Source organism: Macrobrachium rosenbergii, chromosome 59, assembly GCF_040412425.1.
Source record: "Macrobrachium rosenbergii isolate ZJJX-2024 chromosome 59, ASM4041242v1, whole genome shotgun sequence".
Taxonomy (NCBI): domain Eukaryota; kingdom Metazoa; phylum Arthropoda; class Malacostraca; order Decapoda; family Palaemonidae; genus Macrobrachium; species Macrobrachium rosenbergii.
The window spans coordinates 36,088,497-36,097,200 of NC_089799.1; the positions used below are offsets into that span (position 1 = coordinate 36,088,497).

The 8,704-nt window shown below is 35.7% G+C and overlaps 1 long non-coding RNA gene across 1 annotated transcript; it reads left to right on the plus strand.

Annotated features, from left to right (window-relative positions):
* LOC136837746 (uncharacterized) lies at positions 1 to 3,630 on the plus strand. Its single transcript, XR_010852750.1, has 3 exons — positions 1 to 129; positions 1,062 to 1,149; positions 3,327 to 3,630. It is a non-coding gene; the product is annotated as an uncharacterized lncRNA (long non-coding RNA).
* Positions 3,631 to 8,704: the final 5,074 nt, after the last annotated feature.

Sequence of the window (8,704 nt, forward strand, 5' to 3'; positions counted from 1 at the left end):
CATTTGAGTTTGGGATCTCGGCTGTGCTGTACTTAAAGGAACGTTGGTTCCACTTTGGTTTTATATACAGTTAATACAGGCCTCCACAAGGATGGCTCCTTCACTGACGGGCCTTTGTACGTTTTCAAAGTAAGCTGCCTTTTAGATTTTATAATTGTGAAGTGTTTTTTCGTCAGAATCGTATTTTTTTCAGGGTAGGAGAGTAGTTCTTTTTTAAATTTGGTTTTTTGTGTGATCTTCACTTCAGGCGGTATTTTCTTGTATAGTCTTGGTGCGCAGTGTACAAATGCTCTCTAGCCTGACTTTAGTTTGTTCTAGGTTCAAATCACTTATTTGCATTACTTGCATGTTCTCAGATATGTCGTTTTGTGAATATTTAGACTTTGCAAGATTTTAGGCGTTAAGGCGTGGCTTCAAGGTTTGTTGGGTTGGCGAATAGATACTATGGAAGTTTTGCCTTTTGTATTTCTCAAGTATTTAGCTTGTGGTACTTGAGCTATGACCTACAATTGTCGTATGAAAGCTTTCAGTTTGCGGGTTTTAGGTCTTGAAATATTGGTATTTTTTATATTTTGTTGTAAATTTCTACAGTAAATGTTAAAAATGTTAGGTATTGCTGTAGATTGCCTTTCAACATGGTATTTAAGACTGTTTCGAAGCTTGCTTACTTACTAAGCTGAACTAGATTACTTTAAGTGGTAATTATATGTACTTTGGTTCATACTAGCAGTATTATGCAGTACTACGGATATTTTCACTTTAAGTTTATAATGCAATAGAACAAGTCTTACGATGCAATAGGGTTTTAAAGTTTCTTGATTAGAGAGTTAAACTCTAGCTAAATATATGGGGTATATTTAGTTGATTTAAAATTTAATTATTGTAGGCTTAAGTGGCAATGAACTAGTAGGTTATCAGTATTTATAAAGCCTTGCTTGCTGCTCCTTGTCTTAGTATTTTAACTTATCAGATGGCTCAGGTGATTGTAACAATTAGTTGGTCTTTGGTTCTTTCCACTTACTAGAGCATTTTGATCTTTAATAATATATATTTTATTTCAGGTCAGGGTATGTCGTTAAATGATCGTGCCACAATGAGTTATTGAAGTCTCAGATGTACAGATAAGTTATGACTAAACAGGATTAATGGGTGAGTATTTTTTTATTTTTTTGTGGAGTAACTTGAGCAACCTCCAAACATTTTTAGTTTAGTTTTTTCAGAATCAAAATCTTAAATCTTTCAGGCTTTTTGATTTCGTTTATTTTTAAAGATTCAAATTTTTTTAATTTGAAAATTTTTTTAAAATTGCTAAGGTTAAAATTTAACTTTTCCAGATTTGAATATTTCAAGAAATTTAGGATTTGTTTCAGCTAAAGCATTTTGTTTTAAAGCTTTTAATTTTTATTTTTGATTTAATAACATCTTAGCATCAAAAGTTATTTTAATGTGTGGAAGTTTTAGTTTAATGCGTGTGGAAGGTAATTTTTGAAAGATTACATTTTTTAAGTTAGTAGATTTAAACTTTAAATACTTTTGCCTTGCGGGTTTGAGTTTAATTTCAGCGAGTTTTGTTTTTTAGAATTAAGTTTAGTTAAGTCCCTATTTTGGAATTTTTTTGAACACTGGCTTTTTAAAGTTGTAATTATTTAAACTGCAGATGAAAGTTTTTTTTGCCTCAGATGATTAAGTTTTTGCGGTTGATTAAGTTTTTTTTGCTCAGATGATTAAGTTTTTTGGGTTTGATCTTGCCTCAATGATTAAGTTTTTTTTGCGCCTCAGATTTTGTTTTTTTTAGATGATTAAGTTTTTTGCGCCTCAGATGATTAAGTTTTTTGCGCCTCAGATGATTAAGTTTTTTGCGCCTCAGATGATTAAGTTTTTTGCGCCTCAGATGATTAAGTTTTTTGCGCCTCAGATGATTAAGTTTTTGTTTAGTTTTTTGAACAGTTTTTGCGCTCAGATGATTTTTAAAGGTTTTGAGTCAGATGATTTTTTGCCTCAGATGATTAAGTTTTTGCGCCTCAGATGTTTGCACCTCAAATGATGATTATTTTTCTTTGGCCACTTCCCAAGTCCACCTTTGCCGGGGTGGCGGTGCCACCTGCCAGGCAAAGGTGGATTCATGTTGTGCATGGTGACCAAGTCACCATGCACAATAGGAAGTTCAAAAACAAGCATGGTGACTTTGTCACCATGAACAGGTATTTCAAACCAACCAACTTTTTACTTAGGTTAGAATTGAAAGGTTGATAGTTTTCGTGTAGCTAGGACTTAATGGGAAGTTGGATATGGAACTTGAAATATAGGATAGGTTAGTATAGGGTGAAGAACGTCTTAATTTTATATAGATTGAAGGGTTAGGATAAAGGTAATAAATCCTAAAGTCTCTTAAGGATGTTGGGAATACTGGGGTAAAAAACTCATTAATCAGACATAGGTAGACATTTGACAGTGCAAGTTATTAATAGCAAAGTGTTTTACAGTACTTGAACCCTTTGTTTGGTCATGAGATCTAAGTTTGAATGTATTAGTGGAGCTGAGAATAGGGTAGGTAACTCTTGACATGCGTTTATAACTTAGAATTTCATTCTCACTAGTAAATAAGATTTTTTAAGGGGCCTAGGTCTTGTCAGGTATTTTAATAGGCTGGTTAATAGTGGAAATTGTAATTCAAAATTGGGCAGAATTGTAAAGTCGTTCCGTCAACGTCTCAACACTTCACCCTCCCCCCTCTTACTCTTCAAGCAAAGCTTTCATGTTAGGAAATACAGTTCAGATTGCATTGCATATTTTCATTGACTCTTACTTTCATCCACCTTTCCTCCAGCGCCGAAGCTTGCTTTGGGAACCCCTTATTCTTAATTCCCTAACTTAATTTTTTGACCCTTGGGGTTGTGTAGTTTGTTCCCTTAAGACTGCATACTAAAGGACGAAAGTTGCCAGATATTAGTTTGCATTGCGTGGCACATTTCAGTTGTGTAGCACTAAAGTTAGATGCGGTTGTTTCAGTGTAAGATAGGTGCCCTATTAAATATATCTTAGAATGGCACTCTATCCTGTTGCCTTAAATTGGTGCCCTATTACATATATCTTAAAGAATGGCATTCTTTATCCTTTTGTCTTTGGGAGTTTGAAGGAACAATGGTAGTAATATATGGGATTGTTAATGGGAAAGTGTACTCTACGATATAGTATTAATTACAATAATAACTTTAGAATAGCTGCTGGGACTAACTTAACAGGCTATTTTCACTTTAAGAGGGTAGGTTATGTCACGGAAACTTAGTATATTCTAAAATCAAACAAACTACTTTTCTTATGCACAGGCTCTTGGTGTAGCTGCGGCAGGCCATAACATCGACCCTAATACTAATGGAAAGCAGTGCTTTTCGTTAAGACTGAATATCCTGTGAGGATTCGGAGCGATCTGAATTCGGGTACCCAGACAACTAGAACTGAACTTGTAGATGCTCTGCATATCCTGTGAGAATTCGAAAAGCTCTAAATTCGCTTACCCAGACAACAACTTAGATGCTGTGCTCTACCTACTATTCATTTTTTAAATCTGACTTTGGATATGTAATGGTATTTACATGTATGAAGACCAGCTTAATATATATGCCTGCAAACCTTTGTCCATTTCTTTAACCCCAAAATGTCATTTGATGGGGTAGACTTTGTACTACTTGAAAGACAAAGCATGTCCTATGAAATCGAGGGAATGGTAGTTACTGACTGACTGATTGGTTAACAGAAGATGGGGAAATTGATATGAGAAATGAAGTAACTGAAATAATGCTTTTTAATTGAGATTCTAGTATACTACCTCGAATTTTGGTGTTTACTTGCAATAGTCTGAAGATTTAAACTTCTATTCAGCATAGTGATTATTGTATTTTGACCCCTCTGATGGCAGGAATAATCTTAAAGATAATTCCTTATGATCTGGAGATCGCATTCTGCTGAGAACACTTGTAAAGTTGACTTGACGATAACAGTTGGAAGTGAAAATTCACTTTGACATGAGATACCGCCAAGAAAATATTTTAAGGATATTCCTGGGTTGCATAGTCCAATTTGCCATGTAAAACAAAGTTAAGCAGGCTGCAAATTTTCAATAGTGATAGTGTAGTTTGTCCCGGGAGTGGTTATTGCTTATGTCTATAAATTGTGGGAGTTACTGTGACTGTCGATGGTTACTACAAGACAGGCTTTAGTGTTGGACTTTTATGCATCGGATCGGATAAGTGAGGCGATAGCAAAGCAAGATTTTTGCATAATGCATTAATTAGTAGTTGGCCTTTTCTCTGGCTTTTAAGTATTTGAATGTTAAAATTGCTCAAAGGATTTCGTGAGGATTGGCTTGCTTTTCTGGTCCTTAGTTTCGCCAATCTCGTGGTAATACTTAGTTTTAGAATTACCAGTAAATTGGGTTCGCTTTAGAATTGAGAGCGCAAGGACAATAACTTAAAATTGGTCTTTTATCCTGGTTACGATCCGCAAACTTCGGATGGCTAAGGTTAGTCATTTAATTCTGGCTTTAAATCATGTGCACCGCCACAAAACCACCTTTAATATGCCTATACAAAAGAAAAGCCAGAAAATATCAGTTTTCGTCGGTTTGTTTCAGATTTCCTTCCATAGCCGAGTAATAACTAATGCTGATAACTACTGCCAATTATTGATCAGCTAACTACTGGGTTAACCCCCCATCCGTTTAGTTATCACCAGGTGAAAACTTTCCCTAAAACACTTCTGCCTCTTTCCTTAATGATTCGCCCAAATGATTGGTGCCAATTTTCAAGATCTTGATATTGTCGCCCGAACTATATCATGAATAGTCTCCCAAATGACATATCGACTAATGCCCAAACTCGCCCAAATGAATTGCGCCCGAAAAAAGGTCACATTAAGTCATGGTGGACTGTAATAAAATCACAGGAATAGTCAGTCAAAAGTAATTTTATGGTAAAGTTGTGGTAAAAATCAGAACATTAATTACCTGAACTTTTTGTATATTTGTTTGTTCTGGTGTGTAAAACAAAATACAAAATTGAGTAAAAATAAAAATTGAGAAATCATGGGATTACATCCTAGATAAAATGAACCAAAAAAATATTACAATTATATACTTAATTATTGCAAATGAAAGCTGATTCCTTGCGAGGCACCAAAACCAATGATAATAGAAAATTTTTGTGGATCAAGCCTTTTAAGTACGTAAATACGTCTGGAATGAAGCCACATGTACTGAAAGTATCAGTAAAGTATATTGTCATACGAATGTAATTTTCATTATTTCAGAGATGTATGTACACAGCAAAAAGTAAGCTACAGTTATTGTTCCTTACTTGACCTAGACAGCAGAGAGAATTAGCGCATCCAGGTGGCCGAGTGTGGACAGCAACTGTAGGCTTACAATATCACCGCATTTTAATGTATACAGGTGAATTTGCTCGCTGTAGATAAAACCCTTAATGCTGTCCTTTGCTGAATTTATAAAGTGACATGACAGATAGATCTGCATAGCCCTGCCTTTAGGCTGAATATAGATTCGTGTGTACTTCCATGCTACTAGGAATTTCACACCATTAGCTATGTGCAGTATATATAAACGTTTAGTCAATTTTGTAAAAATGTGGATAGCTGTTTACACGAGAGGCAGAAAAAGTCAAGCATTTCTACTGGAATAGGTTTAGCTTTGTACTGAAACATGATTATATGGGAGTCACTTGTCAAGTGTTTGTCAATGCCCAAGATATACCACTCTTTCCTTAGCTATGATGTTGTTGATGATATTTTTAAGAATGTTTGAAATTCAAAATACACACACATATAACGGAGTCAGCGTAAGACCTTCCCATGGGGCAAAAAAATAATGTTGAAAAATTCGAGAACGTTGAAAATTCGAGAAAAAGTCAGTCAGTCCCAAATGGGCTAATCCGGTTAAATATTTTCACATACTTGTAATGCCATAAATAGACAATGATATGTAAGTCATGTATTGCCAGTTAATAACATTTAAAAAATTGATTACTTAGGTTGGTCGCGCCCGCTCTCGGTCCGGTCCAATAATGTTTGAATTTCAATGGAGGCATTCACACTGGTGGTCACGGTCCGCTCGCTCCAGTCACGGTCCTTCAAAAGTTAGAGCGGACTGTGAGCGCCTGACGATCCTGCCAACCCCTTCAAGTCGAGACTCAGCCTTCATATAAGCAAATAGTGTTACGTTTTTTCTATAAAACATGGATAATCAAAAGAAAACACCACAGTGGGATCAAAAGGTAGGTAAATTATTAAAACAGTTTTCCTTTTATTTATCACAGATATAAGGACAACATTTTAGCACAAACAAAGCACAAACTGAACAAAATTAATCTACAAAACTTTTTGACTTGTGACATGAAATGTTAATGGAATTAGTGAAAAAAAACCAGAACTATATTGACCTGACTTCGCTGCACTATAGTGATAATATAATGTGACAAAGAATAAGCTGGGTGGAAGTCAGCAGGCAGCTGGGTTGTGAAGGTAAGAAATTCAATGTATATAACAGTATCCTAATGTCCTCTGTAAGAATGTATTTCCTAGCCTCACCAAACAATATTCCTATACAATTATCTTTGCATACTTATACTTTATCACTTACAGAAGGTCACTGAAATAATATTTAATAATAGAAGAAAGAAATTCAATATGTATAATAATAGCTTAACGTCACTGCGGAAATGTATTTCCTAGCCTCACTAAACAATATTCCTATACAATTATGTTTGTTTATTTATATTTTATTATTTTGCCAAGGCATCAACCAACTGGGAGCTGAAATAATCTTTAAGTGTTTCTCTCACGCCAAAAGCCTCCTTATTGTAGCATTTCGCCCTCTTCCTCTCATGCACTGCATTTGATGGAGGCATGACAACAGTATCTGGGGGTGTATCAGATTGTGAAATATGCATGTTGTTGTAATAATTACAATTGCATAGCTTTAAGTTTCCTTAAATATTTCTGAAGGTTGCACTTGTTCCTCCTGGCTCTAGATAATCTAGAGTTAAATCCTTTTTTTTCTACATTATGTTCAGTCGTGAACCTGGGTATTTCATTAAATTTCTCTTGGGAAAGCCTCATCTCCCACTATAACATTGGTGCAAGCACATCAGTGCCAGGAAGGGCAACATCTTCTGGTACCAATTGTTCAGCATCCAGGTATTTGCAAAGTTTGGAATTGGTAAAAATTCCACTGTTACTATTCCTATCTTGCAACATAGGATGAACCCACAATCTCTTTTTTTTCGACTTTGACTCATCTTCTTCCTCATCAAGTGCAATGGCGATTATTTAATCATACCAGAAAAGTCCACATCCTCCGCAGCCGGTGGTTTCACTGGTGTTGAGAGAGGAAATGATGGGACTGAGAGCGGAGCGAGACCAGACCGGAAGTGTGAATGCACCAGGACCAGGAGCGGAGCGAGAGCGGAGCGCGACCGGACCTGTAGTGTGAATCAACCCTAATTGGTTACGACTTAAATTATGACTGACTTGATCGTTTTTGAGTACCTGACATCTTTCTCAGCCAAAATTGTGAATTTTTCCCTGTGACTTTATTACCGGTCACCACGAATTGTGACTTTTTTTCTGACTTTTATCCTAGCCAAAATTACGACTTTTTCTGTGACTATTACCAGCTACCGTATAACCAAGTGAAGGGTATAAACTACTCAAATTTTGCGCAAGTGAATATAGAAGGACATATAAAAGTTCGTAGAAGTGAATTTACAGAAGGACCTTTTAGTATATAAACAAAGGTAAGGAAATGCATTATATACATTAAAGTTGTGTGCGCGCGCTTATGATGGGAATGTGACTGGGGAGGGAATTAGGGTTATTTATATTTACAATGCTTAGTTAATTAGGGGTGACTAATTATGTACATTTACATATGATTACATTTACATATGATTACATTGGGTAACTACATTACATTATTTTACATTTTGTATCTTGTTCTTATGGGTCTAATAAATATATTGAGTTCGTCTGAAGTATTTGATTGGGGATTGTTATGGGAGTGACCTTGACCTTGTGTATACAACGTAAAACGTCGAACAATGGTCTAGAAATCAATACTGCTGTATTTGTTATTGACTCATCACAATGAAAAGCTGGAAAATTTTTTTAACATACCGAAGCCTGCAATCCGTTTCGCCCACAGGCCCACGAGAACGCGCGCACACAACCACACATATACATACAATGGTTAATAATGTGTTGAACATTTATCGAAATGAACTTTAACTATCGATAGCCACGTAGAGTGTAGAAGACTGAAGACCACGAGGAAAATGACAGCAGGTGTCCAGGAATAGTGACCCAGATTGAATTGGGAACTCCTTCCTTTTGGTCAAAACAACCTTTATAATGCCACCTGGAATTTGGGTGCTGATCCCAAGACTTTGCTTACAATTGAAAAGGTGCATTTAAACTTACCTTTAACTCACTACAACATCTCCCAGGCAGCACTCCCTTCTCTAATTGCATGCAAAACGAATTAACCAGGTATGATACTATACAGGACCTGTATGTCTGGAATCAAATTGATCCAACTGTTAGTGGCTCTTTTAATTTACCTTTTATGTCTCATAGAAATGAGTTATGAGCTATATTTTGTATATAATATAAATATGTATACACATATATTAAATAT